Source organism: Canis lupus, chromosome 33, assembly GCF_048164855.1.
Source record: "Canis lupus baileyi chromosome 33, mCanLup2.hap1, whole genome shotgun sequence".
Lineage (NCBI taxonomy): Eukaryota > Metazoa > Chordata > Mammalia > Carnivora > Canidae > Canis > Canis lupus.
Window position 1 is genome coordinate 36061642 of NC_132870.1, and position 16310 is coordinate 36077951.

The 16310-nt window shown below is 35.5% G+C and overlaps 1 pseudogene; it reads left to right on the plus strand.

The window, feature by feature from the left end:
• Positions 1 to 14387: 14387 nt before the first annotated feature.
• On the plus strand, positions 14388 to 14605 carry LOC140623478 (ubiquitin-like protein 5 pseudogene; annotated as a pseudogene).
• The last annotated feature ends 1705 nt before the right edge of the window (positions 14606 to 16310 follow it).

Below are 16310 nucleotides of genomic sequence, written 5' to 3' on the forward strand. Positions count from 1 at the left end.
GTAAATATGTACAGATTTTTATATGTCAATCCTACCTCAATAAAGAGTTTAATTTTTAAAGTAAATAAATCTTTAAAAGTTGTGTTCAAAAGTAATTGTTGATTGCAAAATAATTTTGTTTTTTAAAGTTATTCTTGTATATCTTTTTTTTTAGTTGGAGAATTACTCCTTTATGCATCTGCACTAATTTATGATCTATTTTTTAAAATGATCAGTGTTCCACATTGTCCAGAATGGAGGTCCTTACTAAGAAATTGTAATAAATTTGAATTTATATATAGTCACTACAAACAAATAAGAATATAAAATGAAATCAATTTTGTAATAACTAATTCAGCACCTCTTTACTGAATGATAGTGCTCGCAGCTCTGTCGGAATAGAGAACATGCCACCCCAAAATATGCTAGTCTGGCATAATGACAGTTTTGAGTAATAGGTGCTTGAAAACAGCAAATATAAGAGAAAAACATTTCTTCTTTTCTTCTGACTTTCTGACCTTCCTTTTTTCCCTAAAATCAGGAGATGCTTTTCTCATGTGAAGGATGTCCTTCCTATTCCAGAAGGAAAGTAACAGTCTTGTCATCAGGATGCCATGGAGTGAAACCTAGAGAATTCCACATAAACAGCCTTTCTTAAAATAAATCTAATCTTCCTTTCACTTCCCCACAAAGCTTAGTTACTTTTCTGCAATTGCCTCTCTTTGTTCAACCTAATATAAAAACAAGTAGGTTTTGCCATTTGGGGAGGGGGGGTCATTTATTATGAAGGCTCTTGTGTCATATGAAATTTATATCAAATATATTTGTATGTTTTTCTCCTTTTAACAGTCTTATATCAATTTAATTCTCAGGCCCAACCAAAAAAATGATAATAATATGAAGATAAAATTCTATCTCCTCAGTGACTCCAATCCAAGCCAATTTCTACACTCAGTCAAGGAAATGTATAGGCATTTAGGCATACAAACAAAATAGCAAAATTTCAAATGAAGGTAATTAAAACCAAGTATGCAGATCAAGTGCCTGAAAGCAAATAAATACAGGATTAAGCAAGAAAGCCATTTTTTTCACAGATTTTTTTTTTTTTTTACAGATTTACATTCATTAAAGGGAAAATACCATTAGGATCATTGGGGAATTTTTCGGGTAAGGTTAAAGACCTGGTTACTTTTTTCATTTTCTAAAATATGATAGTAAGTTGCTTAAAGTGGCTTAAAGGACTAATAATACAAACAAGCCAACGAAAACTACAGAAAATGGATGTTCCCCAATTCATACTAGTTCTACAGAAATACAGAAGAGAGCTGATATTGTTAGATTATAAATAGAGCAGAACCTGCTATGACTCTGAGGTCATTACCTGCCAGGTCTGACCATCCCCAAGCACTCAGAAAGTCTGCCTTTGGTCCCTCTCACCTGCCACTTCCTTCACTCACCAGGCTCTGTTCAACCACAAGATTATCATATTGCATAATTTGATTTTATATTCCCTTTGATAAAACATTTCATGCTGTATTCTATCATGTTACTAACAGCGGATAGATATTCAAATAGATACAAATACTACAAAAAGCCATTTGGTTGATAACAATACTCCCAGATGCAGTATATTTAAGATTCTTTAACTGTTTTTCAGAAGTTCAAAGTCTTCTAAAATAATTTACATGCCAGCGATTCTATAAATACTTACATTTCAGTACAAATGGAAAATTCTTTTTTCTTTTCCCCATACAGAGGGCATGTTATTTAACACAAATTTTTATGCCTACTCACAGAGTTTTAATTTCATAGCTCTGGGTGAGAAATCATCATCTTTATTTTTAATCTTTGACATTTTAATTATTTTATGCCTTAGTGTCGGCTTCCTTGGGTTACTCTTGTCTAGAACTCTATGTGTCTCCTGAATCTGGATGTCTATGTCTTTCCCCAGCCTAGAGAAGCTTTTAATTATTATTTTTTTAGCCACTATTCCTTCAAATAATTTTTATGTCCCTTTCTCTCTGTCTTTTCTTTCTGGAACGCCTGTAAGGAAAATGTTTGTTCATTTAATGTCCAAGAGATTTCTTACCCTATCCTCATTTCTTTTTATTCTTTTTTTTTTTCTTTTTGCTCTTGAGCTTGGGTGCATTCCATTACCCCATCGTCCATATCACTGATCCACTTTTCTGCATCCTCTAATCTGCTGTTGATTCCTTCTAGTGTATTTTTCATTTTTGTTACTACATTCTTCAACCCTGACTAGCTCTTTTTTATATTTTCCCTTTGTTGAAATTCTCACTGAGTCTATCCACTCTTCCCTCCAGTCTGAACATCTTTATGACCATGACTTTAAACTCTTTATCAGATAAATTGGTTATCTATGTTTTATTGAGTTCTTTTTCAGGATTTTTTCTTGTTCTTTTGTTTAGAGCATATTCTTCTGTCTCTTCATTTTATTCGACTTTGTGTTTTTGTGAATTGGTAGAATGGCTATTTATAAACTTGAAGGAATAGTATTATGTGTGGCTGTCCCCTGTGTAGACTTTGTGCACCTGGTTACTTTTACCTTGCTAGAGCTGTGGCTGGCATGAACTGGAGGCCCTGTGGCACTCTGTGCTAGGGCTTCCCTGGTGGGATGGTCAGAGCTGAAGTGGGTATAGGCCTGGGTGGTCCTGAGGCTCTCTGTATACAGGGTGCCCTGTTAGGACAGCTAAAGCTGAAGTGGGCACAAGCTGAGGTGGGAGTCCCATGGCTGTCTGCAATGAGAATACCCTGGGGAGACAGCTGAACTGAAGTGAGTGAAAACTGTGGTGTCCTGGAGTGGTCTATGCAGAGGATGCCCTGCTGGGGCAGCTGGAGTTGAGGCTGTCATGGACTGAAGGGTGGTTCCCAGGATGCAATGAGAAAATATTCTTGATAGGAAAATAATCATGATGCTAATGATAATGGTTGAAGATGTGGTCAGAATAGTGTTGATGATAATATTTTTAAAAGTTCTACTGTAGAGAATGGAAGGTTCAGACAGGCTAGCATTATATTTCAGAATAAAGGCAACATCATATGAAGATCTAAACTCTTGGTAGATGTGTCATTTCAAGCTGCCCATTTTGGAACAGGTGCACATAAATAAGGTACAATATAGAAATGGCACATAAATAAGGTACAATATAGAAATGGCTCCCAATCAAGTTCCTGAAGCACTACTATTGTAGCCATTTAACTTTCCCATAGTTTTATCTTCAAGGTTGTCAGGAAAAATAGATTGCTTTTTGTCCCTTGTAACTGAAGAGAAGCATCTATAGTGAAGCATCCCAAAGGTGAGGACTTCATATTCATCTTCAATTTGGGGAAGAAATCCAAGTAAGGCCAATGTATGATCATCAAGAGAGAAAGAATAATAACAATTTTTATTCACTGTATGTTTACTATCTGCTGGCCTACAGCACTGAGCTAGGTACTTTGTATATTACTTCAGTGAATCTTCAGAAAAATACTATTAAGTAGATAACATTACTATCATCATCATCTCCATTTTTAGAAAAATAACCCAAAACAGAAACAACTTAATAGCTTGCCCAAGGTCACACAGCTGGTGAATGACAGAGCCAGAAAATGACAAAAGAGGCCATTCGACTCCAGATGTCATGCTCTTAGCAGCCAGACTATATTGCATGTGTTTAATGACATTTATGCAAACAATTCCTTCACATCCCCTGCCCCCCCATATTACCTTCAGGAGAAAAAAAGACAATTCATTTTCTACATTCTTTTTTACCTTAATTTTTTTCAAAAGTTTTTAAGATCCCCCTTCAAAGATTCTGGGTTAAATAAAACTCTCTAATCTTTAAATTTCATTCTTTTCATATATAACTAATATATAATACAAACTACTTAGAGCTTATAGAGACAGCTCATCTTTCCTGAGCAAAGTAAAAATCTGATAAAAGAAATATAATCTTTATTGGAAATTTTTCTCAATACTTAAAAGTAATGTTAAAAAGACTATGGAAATTTTGACAAAGAAGAGAAGACACACAGAATATATTACCTTTAATTGATGATTAGAGTCAATGTGGCTGAATGAATCTCATATATCTCCTATTGTGGAAGGGCCTGGGGCAGAGAACAAATTAGCAAGTGACAGTGTTTTATCTGTTACCCACACACTTAATTGTAACAATTTAATGATATGGTTGCACTCATACACTCTGTTAGGAGATTTTAAAATCCCTGGATTTAATTCATGAATAAGATATTCTCTAGACACATGGTAACGTGAAAACTCATGCCCTTAATTGTAGAAGAAAAAAAAAAAAGTTAAGTCCTTATAGCAATTGCTAGAGAGGACAGGCAATATTTAGTGAATGAATAAATTGTCATAAAGGAAGTTTAAGCAGAATAGTATCATGTTTACTCTGAAAATAGCTAGCCTGCCAGTATATAGGGTCATAGATTTCCATAGTCAGTACTTCACAGATTTTGAATACTTTTAATCCTCATTTCCATGGAGACAGATTTTCAGGTTCTTAAAATTTCAAACACATTTTTGTAAGATGTTGGAAAGTTCAAAGAAAAATGAGAGAATCTAATGCATGCTAATACAAATCTATCTTTTAAAATATCTTGAGCAGCCTGAGTGGCTCAGCGGGTTAGCGCTGCCTTCAGCCCAGGGCATGATCCTGGAGTCCTGGGATTGAGTCCCACATCGGGCTCCCTGCATGGAGCCTGCTTCTCCCTCTGCCTGTGTCTCTGCCTCTCTGTCTCTCTCTCTCTCTCTCTCTCTCTCAAATTTTAAAAATAAATAAATAAATAAAATCTAAAAAAAAAATCTTCACCTTAAAGTACATATTGCAAGTCAGATTCCCCAGGAAGTGGACCCTAAAGGAAAGAGAGTGTGATAGATATTAATTATTGAATATTCTCAGGATTCACACCTGTGGTTAATTTCAAAATAAGCATAGTGAATACATATTGATTTTTAGGCAGTATGAGCTTGGGTTTGTCCCTAAATTTATTACTTAATAAATCTATATAATTTTCCAATAAGTCTTTTGGGTTCTCGGTGAATTCCTTTTCACCAAAGTTCTGTGTTAAAGATGGGAAGGACTGTCTCTCTTCACAGTGCTGGGAAGAAAAACTCTGGGAAGCAGCAGCTGCCGGGTCATGGTCTATGCAGCCAATGGGTATACCGGGGTTCTGATTTACTGGGAGGCAGGGCCAGCCTGGTGAACTGAGAGGCTGTCTGGTCCAAGACACGAGAGACCTGAGGGTTTGAAGTCTTGATAGCACAAATGTTTCAAAAGACTTATTTGCAATAAACCTAACTACTCTTGGCTAATTAAAATGAAAATGAAAAATGAAAAGGGATGCCTGAGTGTCTCAGGTGGCTAAGCGTCCACTTTTGGCTCAGGTCATGACCCTGGGGTCCTGAGATCCAGTCCCGTCAGGCTCTCTGCTCAAAGGGGAGTCTGCAGGTCTCTTCCTCTGACTTTCTCCACTTGTGTTCTCTCTCTCATTCAAATAAATAAATAAAACCTTGAAAAAACTTAAAATTAAGTTAAATTAAAAGTCCCCCATTGAGATTCCTTCCAAAAGGAATTTAGCAAAGAATGTTAACAAATGCAAATAGTATTTATAAAAATTAGAGTATTATGAAGTATATAAATTTCTAAAGAAACTAATAAAATATTGGCTGAAAAGAATTTTAGATTTTCCTAGAATTAAAATATGCAGGAAGTTGCCATAACCATTACAGTATTATCCAAACACCTTCCATTTCAAGGGAAAATACTGACCAGATTTGGGCAGCAGGTACATTCATTGTCTAGACTGTACTTGGCAGTATCTGTCAAATGGGAGAAGCAGAGAAAAATGTCTATCAGAAGCCAACAATTATTTTCTTCTTCTCTTGACACAGTATCTGGGTCATTTATCTAGAAAGCACGCTATTGCTTTTGACATCATAAGCTCTGTAGGAATCCTGTGTCCCTTAACTTCTACAAGTCTTTTTTTTTTTTTAATTTTTTATTTATTTATGATAGTCACAGAGAGAGAGAGAGAGAGAGAGAGAGAGGCAGAGACACAGGCAGAGGGAGAAGCAGGCTCCATGCACCGGGAGCCTGATGTAGGATTTGATCCCGGGTCTCCAGGATCGCGCCCTGGGCCAAAGGCAGGCACCAAACCGCTGCGCCACCCAGGGATCCCAATTTTTTTTACAAGTCTTTTTTTTTTTTTAATTTTTTATTTATTTATGATAGTCACAGAGAGAGAGAGAGAGAGGCAGAGACACAGGCAGAGGGCTGTGTCCCTTAACTTCTAAGAGTGAAACCGGGAGGATAGTAGAAGCATTTGGCCAATTATTTCAGAAAACAAAACAAAACAAAACAAAAACAAACAAAAAAACAGTAACATAGAAGGGTCAATAATCTCAAAACGAATATTTTTAATGAACTTTGTTTCATCTTCTGATTCATCATTCATGATTGGTGTATGCATCTTTTATAAAATAAGTAATTGTTAAGGAATTAAACTGGTACTGCAATAATGATAATTATCCTCATTATTTCCATGACTCAGCAAATTATTTTGACTTAATAGATACTACAAATCTGTTACACTTGCAGTAAATCCTTTTGTAGAATGACTTGTTCCAGTAGGTAATTATTGCATAATACTTTCTTATTATAATGTTGATTCTAATCTTATAGGAACTTAGAAACTCAGTCTTAAGGTAATACATTTTTTATCACTCCTCCTGTTAACTTTCATCTCATTGAATGCCATTCTCTTTCCTTTGAGTTATAGTACATATATTCTTAAATCTTTATACAAAATTTCTCCTAGGAGTATAAGCACAAAAAATACAAAAAAACAAACACCAAAAAACTAATCTTTAACAAATCTCTATCTCCAAAAGTTCAAGACCTAAACTGCCATATTAATATTGATGTTGCAGTAAACAGGTATTTATGATGTTTTATTTCCATGAAAATGACATAAAATTGTATTTTATAGTATATTACATTTATTCTCTTGTAAAACTCTCTAATTGTGCTTTTCTTTCTTTCTTTTTTGGTATGTTTGTTACTGGTGAAAGAGTCTGTGTTGTGTGAGGTGAGGTCTCTGTCAGGGATCTGCCCTCCATGAAAGATAGCAAGAAGGAAAGGAGCAAGCAGGAAGCAGTTCATTAGAGTGAGAATACACTCTCCAGGTGGGAGTGTGGGCAGGTTCCCAGTGATGGAATGGCTCCTGGGTTGTTTTGGGATTGGATATAATCAAATCTCTCTGGGCTGGGAGGAGCTATGAGATAGAATGGGGTGGTCTCTAATGAAGGCCACTTCTAATCAATTGGGGAACTCCTCCCACAAGCCTGGAGGGGGAGTTTTTAAACCTACAAGTTTTCTACCAGAACTCTTATGGTTCAGCCTTTCTCCCTGGGTTGTAGGGGATAGGGGTGTACTGTCAATGCAAATATATTATAATAAGTCTGGGGTTTACCCTGAGGCAGCAGTGGAACAAGAGAAGCAGGCTCTGCACTTACTACTCTGGATCTCTCTGACCCAAGGTCTTGGAAGGCACAAGGTCAGAAAGTGGTACTCCAGGGCTTTTAATGTGTAGCTTATTTATCAGGGTCCTTGCCTCAAGTTCCTGTCTCTTTGATACGGAAGAGCTTGGTTCCTGTCTCATGGAGTCAAAGAATGAATCTCACAAAGGAAAGTGAGTAAAAGGATAGAAGTTTATTAAGTGAGGATACAGAGAAAAGTCTCAGAAGTTAGAGGGGTCTTAACAGGGTTGCCACTGAGGGCTTGTAGGGTTGGTCTTTTATCGAGAGCCTCATCAGGGAACCTAAATTCCTTTAACATATCCATTGGTACCACCATTCACTAATGGCTTACTCCCTTTTTAGAGTCTGATGAATTTTTTGTTGGTTACAAGTAGCTGTTATAACAAGACACCCTCCCCGCCCACACCTAGGGCAGAGTGATCTGGCTTGTTCCCTTATGTCTGGTTTCCTTACACCTCAGCATTTTGGGGATTTTTGTGAGCTAGCTTCCATAGCCCCCTACCGAGCCCTGCCACGCCCCATTGTCCCTAATTCATCTTTCCCCTTCAAGGATTTAGGACTCTTCCCTCCTGTTATTCCTTCCACTGCTCTGATCTAGCTTCTTCCTAACATTTTACAGATATCAAAAGAAGAAACACCTAGCAGTTTGTGAAATTAATTCACAAACCAATATAGTTCTTCCCTATTCTCTAAGAATTTTGGAGAAAAGTTTCTTGCAAGTCACAGAGTCTGGGGACACTTAAAATATTAGCCTGTACCTTTCCTTTTACTTGCATAGTTAACATTAAACAGAACAAAGAGCAAGTGTCTTTAAGTAAAAAATAAGTTTATTTGGGAATAGCAAGAGCAATTGCAACTTGGGACAAACAAGGTATGCTGAACCATGGACAAGTCTGAAGATACAAAGGGAAGTTCAGCTTGTACTAGCTTTTAGGAGGAAATTGGTTGAACAGAAGTTATTGAAGCAGAGCAAGAGTTTGAGGTTATGGCAGTTTCTCATTGGCTGCATGGGTTGGATGCTGTTGCAGTGAGGGAACTGTTCCTTCTTTTCCTTAAAAGAGAAGATAAAATTCCTAAAAATATATCATTTCTTTTGAATTAATCCTTACTTTCTAACTACTAGTTATACTGGCTGCAAGAAGTAGTATGTGGGGGGAGAGCTCCCCCTTCAGGGTTTCCTGACTCAACTTAAATTTCCTTTATTATTTTATTTTAATAATTTAATTTAATTAATTTAGTTTTATTTTATTATTATTTTTTTTCACAACAGGTTCTAGAAACTCTGTGGAGAAGAATTTGAAATTAGACACTGTATTACTTTCCTCATGATACCATAACAAATGGCTAGAAATTTATTATTTTATAGTTCTTGGAGGTCAGAAGTTTCATGTGGGACTCACTGGACTAAAATCAAGATATCTACAGGCTGATTTCCTTTCTGTAGGCTCTAGGAGAGAATGTTTTATTTCTTGTCTGGCTTCCAGAGGCCACGTGCGTTCCTCAGCTCAGGTGTGCTTCTGCACAGCCAGTATCACATAACAACACTCTCTTTTGTCAGTTCCTCTTCCACTTTTGAGGACTCTTGTAATTCCAGTGGGTCCACATGGATAATCCAGTATAACTTCCCTATTTAGATCAACTGTTTAGTAACTTTAATTCTGTCTGTAATTTTCATTGCTCTTTTGTCATGTAAAGTAAAATATTTACAGATTCCAGGGGACTTGAACATCTTAGGAGGGAGGTGGGAAGGAGCATTATTTGTCTACCACCATCTTTTTTTTTTTTTTGAGATTTTATTGATTTATTTGAGAAAGAGAGGGAGGAAGCACAAGTGGAGCAGTGGAGGAAAGGACAGAGGGAGAGGGAGAAGCAGACTCCCTCCTATGAGAGATTCTAGGACCCCAGGATCATGACCTGAGCAGAATGCAGATGCCTAACCGACTGACCCACCCAGGTACCACTGTCTACAACTATCTTAATTAAGTTTCATACATGCCTTTGTTTGAAAGACTGGGAAGCTGTAAAGAAAGCTATATCAGCATGAAAAATACTAAGTTACTGGGGAACCACCATACCATGAGTGGGGAAAAGGTTTTATGGAAAGGCTGAGTGATGTTCAGTTTCCTGTGGAGGAGAAAAAAGACTACATTTAAAAGAAAGAATCCCTAGAGGATAACGCAGGCAACACCCTTTTTGAACTTGGCCATAGCAACTTCTTGCAAGATACATCCATGAAGGCAAGGGAAACAAAAGCAAAAATGAACTATTGGGACTTCATCAAGATAAAAAGCTTCTGCACAGCAAAAGAAACAGTCAACAAAACTAAAAGACAACCTACAGAATGGGAGGAGATATTCACAATTGACCTTTCGATAAAGGGCTAGTATCCAAGATCTATGAAGAACTTATTAAACTCAACAGCAAAGAAACAAACAATCCAATCATGAAATGGGCAAAAGACATGAACAGAAATGTCACAGAGGAAGACATAGACATGGCCAACATGCACATGAGAAAATGCTCCACATCACTGTCCATCAGGGAAATACACATCAAAACCACAATGAGATACCACCTCACACCAGTGAGAATGGGGAAAATTAAAAGATAGAATCATATCAGTAATGGTTTTGGCCTCAGAGATCCTTTGTACCACACAAACATATGTACATTTCTTTACAAATAAATTTATTGTAAACCTTGCATATGCTAACTTGGTCACTCAGGGTCTGGCCCTCAGTGCTTGTAATTCTGAGGTCTAGCTTGAAAATCATCCCATTTGGGATTCAGAACACATCTCTTGTAAGTTCCATTTAAACAAAAGTTAGCCATTTCCAAATATTAAGTCAGTTTCGGGTTTATACCCCTGTCAATATTCACAAATGGATACTTTTATGGAATGCAGGAAGGATTTGGGAATCATGGGTTCTTAAGGGAGTAAAAAGGTAAATTACTAGCATGTGAAATTCCTCTTCCTAGCACAAATGCAAAAGATACTGTCATGCTGAAGCGTCATATCTGAGAGTGCTGAGGATCTATATATTCCCTGTTTCATTTTCAATTATAAATAAATAAATAATCTTAAAAAAAAGAAAAAATGATTTCTTATTACTTTATTTATAGTCTATTATAAGACATGGAATGGTATAAGAGAAAATACCTTCAACAGCATTTTTATTGTTACTGTTTTTACAGCAAATACAAAAAGATATTTCACTTGATCCATACTTGAAGGTAAAATCTGATAAATTCATGTCATTAAACACTATTCAGGATTTTATTTATATTTTTGATTCTTTATCAAGGCTAGCAGTGAGCAAGAGTGTTCTGCGTCACTCAGAAATGCTTGTTGGAACTCCAGGGACCGGCATCTGCAATGAATCAGTGGAAAGGATCACTGATAAAACATACTTTGATAGAGGAAAATGTTAAGTAGATCCAATGATTCATGAAGAACCTTTTTGATCTTTCTCTGTATTTGTGTTCTGAACATGCTGTGGATTGTCTGCAGCCAAAATCTGATATGAGAAATAGCAGTTTTCCCTCCTGCTCAGAGAAAAAGTATTCAGTGTGGAAACGGCTGAAAATGCATATTTTGAATATTGCTACAATCCAAATACTCCATGAAATGGTTTATTTTATCCTATGAATCGATGTGGAGAACAAAGGCAAAAGAAATATAGAAAAATATTAAATTTCCTTACAATGTACAGCCCATTGATAATATTTTAGACAGTGTGAGTGATCTTGCTTATGGAGCTCAACTGCCTCAATGTTAATCCTTAGCTAAAGGCAAAAGACAATCTTAGTTTGACATTAGCCTGACCGCCTTATGCTATCCCTAACCCCCGTCCCAACTTGAAACTATATAATCAGTCACTACTCACAACCCCAACCACAGTCCTGTTCACATTTGTCCCTATGCTTTAATAAAACCACATTTTTTGTAACAAAAATATCTCAAGAATTTTTCACCGTTCACTCCCAGACACCAACATTTCATGTCACAAGGGGCTGATCAATATCACATAAGATTAATTTTTTTTGAAATATGTATAGTTCACTTTCTAATATGTGATAACCTATTGTCTTGCTTCTGAGCTATTAAGTAATATGAAAAAAAATAAGTCATATAGAAGGAGTAGGTCAATGTAGAGACTAGGTATTATAAATAAGAAGTTCATAGGGAATATAAATAAGAGGAACTAAACAATTGAATGTATGATTATTTGAATCAATTAGATTACCCTTTAAAAATTGCTTTCACTATATTTGGAAAAAATTTATTTTTACACTTTTTTTTTTAAGAAAAAATTATGATAGGGATAGAGATACATATACATATGATAGAGATTCTTATACATATTTTTATGTACATGTACATTTGTAGAGGATAAATTCCTAGAAATGCAATTCTTGGATATAACAGTCCATGCATTTTTAATAATTTTTATCTTCATTACCAAATTATCCTTCTGAAAATCTGATATGTAGAATTTGATACTATTAATTCCTCCCTTCCATATTAAACATTATAATTCACTTAAATACTTGACCTCACAATTGGCAAAAAATGGCAGCTTGTTCAATTTCCATTACAAGTGAAATTACTTTTTTGTTATGTATTCATAACATCCAGAAGATGCAATGTCGTTACTCATGCTCTCCACGTGCATTTCATAAGTAAAATGTTCAGTTCATTCTCATTTGGTTTTATTAGAATTTTAGAGATTTAAAAAATTTACTTTGTCATTTATCCTCTGGTAGATTATACAGTGACATTTTCCTCCCATAATAAGAAAATAAAGAAAACAAACACACAAAAATTCAAAATTGAAAAAGTTACCTGATGATCAACATTTTATTAAATAGTTTTAAAATATGTATCTTTTAAGAATTATTTTTGAAACTTAAATCTGTTACTAAAGATATTTCTAGGAAATAATTAAGTTATCACCCAACATATTTTGCTTAAATGAAATATTTCAATTTACAGGTTTTAGTGCTCATTATCAATAAAACCAATATGCCCATTTAAATAGGCCTACATTTCAAGTATATTTAGAAATAACAATTTAATTAAATATAATTTATTTATGTAAAATGTACCACTTTTATTTTTAATAGAATGCAATACCCAGCATCATCTATTCTTTTATTTATTTATTTATTTATTTATTTATTTATTTATTAAAAATTGTATTTATTTATTCGTGAGCGGCAAAGAGAGAGAAGCAGAGACACAGGCAGAAGGGGAAGCAGGCTCCATGCAGGGAGCCCGATGCAGAACTTGATCCCAGGACTCCAGGATCATGACCTGGGCCAAAGACAGGCACTACACCACTGAGCCACCCAGGCGTCCCTCTTATAGATATTTAGAATGTAAAATAATAAGAAAAAAAAGGAAGGAAAAACAGAGATAGAGGACAGAAAGAAAAAGAGATAGGAAAAACAGCTAAAACAAATGCAAATTCAGATGTGTAGTACTAAGAAAACTCAAACTTTGAAAGTAGTAAAATCACTTGCAAATTTACACAGATATATCTAGCATATGTAAAAGAAAATAATTTAATACAATTTTACAACTCATTCTAAAATTCTAATAAAACCAAATGAGAATGAACTGAACATTTTACTTATGAAATGCACGTGGAGAGCATGAGTAAACAGAAACGACATTGCATCTTCTGGATGTTATGAATACATAACAAAAAAGTAATTTCACTTGTAATGGAAATTGAACAAGCTGCCATTTTTTGCCAATTGTGAGGTCAAGTATTTAAGTGAATTATAATGTTTAATATGGAAGGGAGGAATTAATAGTATCAAATTCTACATATCAGATTTTCAGAAGGATAATTTGGTAATGAAGATAAAAATTATTAAAAATGCATGGACTGTTATATCCAAGAATTGCATTTCTAGGAATTTATCCTCTACAAATGTACATGTACATAAAAATATGTATAAGAATCTCTATCATATGTATATGTATCTCTATCCCTATCATAATTTTTTCTTAAAAAAAAAGAAATAGCTTTCTTACCCTAATATGACGAAAATTATGTGGCATTAAAAAGCAAAAAATGTAGTAACTCCTCAAGTTTTTGGAAATGTTTAAGGGGCAATGCAATGGTCATACCAGAGCTTACCATTTCAAAGCCTTAAGTTATTCTTAAGGATTTTCTAATATGCAGTATATTTGGGGAAACCTCCACTTTCTTCTCACAAATATCAGCCAAGTAGCAAGGCATGGTAACCAAAATAATCAATAAATACAAGCTCCATTGAAAATATATTTTTTAGTTTCTTATCTGGTATATGTGTATGCTTAAAGATTATTAATAGAATACATCAATCATTTTACTAATTTCATTTATAAAGTTTTTCCTTGATCACGAGTGCATTTAAGTGAATGACAACCAAAAGTAAGCAGACTTTAGATTAAATCAAACATGTTTTCATTCTTATATACAGATCAAATTTATAAACTCTACAAAATGACAACTGTTTGCAGATTATATGATAAATATAGTTGTAGCTTCAAAAATGACTATAACGAACAGAAAAAAATTAACTTATCAAAAACTTTTCAAATTTCCCCATATACTTAACTAGGTAGGCCACAGAGTATGATAGTATGCAAGTTATTAAAATCTGTTAGCAAGGCATAACACATATATTTCTACTTAATGAGGTTTCTATAATCAAGGCTTGTCAAGTCCATTATGTTCTGGGCATCATAGACTATATTAAGAAAAACCCGGCCAAAAAAAAAAAAAGAAAAAGAAAAAGAAAAACCCAGCCATCAAGGGTGTGCATGTCTGTGAAAGCTCCAGACAAGATGATCGAGGTTGTTTGCAACGACAGTCTAGAGAAGAAGGTGGCGTTAAGTGCAACACTGATGACACCATCGGGGACCTTAAGAAGCTGATTGCAGCCCAGACTGGCACCTGTTGGAACAAGACCATCCTGAAGAAGTGGTACATGATTTCCAAGGACCAGTCTCTGGGGGACTATGAAATCTGCGATGGGATGAACCTGGAGCTTTATTACCAATAAAGCAGAATTCCTTCCCCCTGTCCTGCCCTGTCTTGCCCTCCCCTCAACTCCGCACCTCCTCTTCCCTCCTGTTCTCTCCCCTCCCCTCTTCTCTACTCTCTCCCTCACACTGCTAGGGATGTTTGTTTTTAAAAACTCATGTTAATAAAATCTTAGAAATTGAAAAAAAAAAAAAAAGCTGTTTGGTCATATCCAAATCAGGTCTCTTACTAACACAATATTTTTTTGGAGTTGTTTTATTCATGATAAACACCAAAGGGGGAAAAAAATATTCTCACAGCCACGAAAAGTCATTAATTAGAGCTGACAGTTATGCTACAAGACAGTATGTTCATCTCAATTCTGTAGACAGCTTTAATTTCACAAAACTTTTTTAAATTCTTAAATGGTATGCAGCAAGAACTAGATTTGATGATCAATATGTCAACCAGTGTTTAAAAGTTGACTCTTAGGGAGCTAATAACATTTCAGACTCTTGGTTCCAAAAGAGGAGATCTATGCGTCAGAGGAATTCATAAAACAAATCATGGTTGAAAAGAATAGGTACTCTCCTTCCCTCAAAAATTTAGATAATATGGTATAGATGTTGTGCCCAAGATTGTGAATCCGAGAAACCACCAAGGAGCTGTCACCAATGCAAGTACACGAGGGTTTACTAACAAGCTCGAGCTTGGGTCCAAGTATACCTGACACAGCGGAGCAGGGACTTGGACCCCAGGTGGGTTTCAGCTTAGTTTTAAGGGCTGGTCTAGGGTACCTCCAGAAGGGGGGGGGAGGAATTTCTTCATTCTGATATGGGGGAAAGGGTGGGGGGAGTTTCTTAAACTCTGTTTTCATTCCAATATGGGACTTTCTGTCAAGGATGTTCTGCAGTTTTTCCTGTAACTGACGTCGGGTAAAGTTCAGCTCTTGTTCTCAGGGGCCTGAGATGGCTGTACTTGTGCTAATGCTAAACTTGAGGTGGAATGGCCTTAATTTTCTCGGCCTCCACAATAGAAGATATAGCAGCAAGACAATAAGTAGCTCATAGTTTGGGAGGCCAATAAAACCAAAGATTTAGGAACTTCAGCTCTTTTGCTTTGATTCTGTAGGAACATTTCATCTGAATTCTCCAGAAATATCCACTTCTAATTTTTCAACTGTCATAGAGGTATCAAAAGTAACTAGGGAAAGACCACAAGTTTAAATCCCTAAAACCTAATGGAAATCTAGAGCTTATCCCTAATTTCTAATGATTCAGCTTTTTTTTTCTTTTTACTTTATCATGGTGTGAAAGTGATAAGCATTCATTAAAAACTCTACTTCGAATTGTGGATTTGGATCTTTTTCCAAGCTAGCTATGTGTGGTAGGATAGTATCCAGTGATTCTGATCAACAGCAATGAGCCACACCTCCCAGTCAGTCACATGATCACAAAGGTAAACAAACTTAATGCCATTCTGTACCCATACAACTATTCGATTTTTTTTTCAACTATTCGATTTTTTACTTCCAGTACAGTAAATTATATAAGATATTCAACACTACATTATAAAATAGAATCCAGGTTAGGTAATTTTGTCCAACTGTCGGCTTATGTGAAGGTTCTGAGCAAGTTTAATGTAGTCTAGACTTAACTATGATGTTCAGTACATTAGGTGTCATGAATTCATTTCAATTTATGATATTTTCCGTAGTGGATTGATGGGTGTATCCTATCAAAATA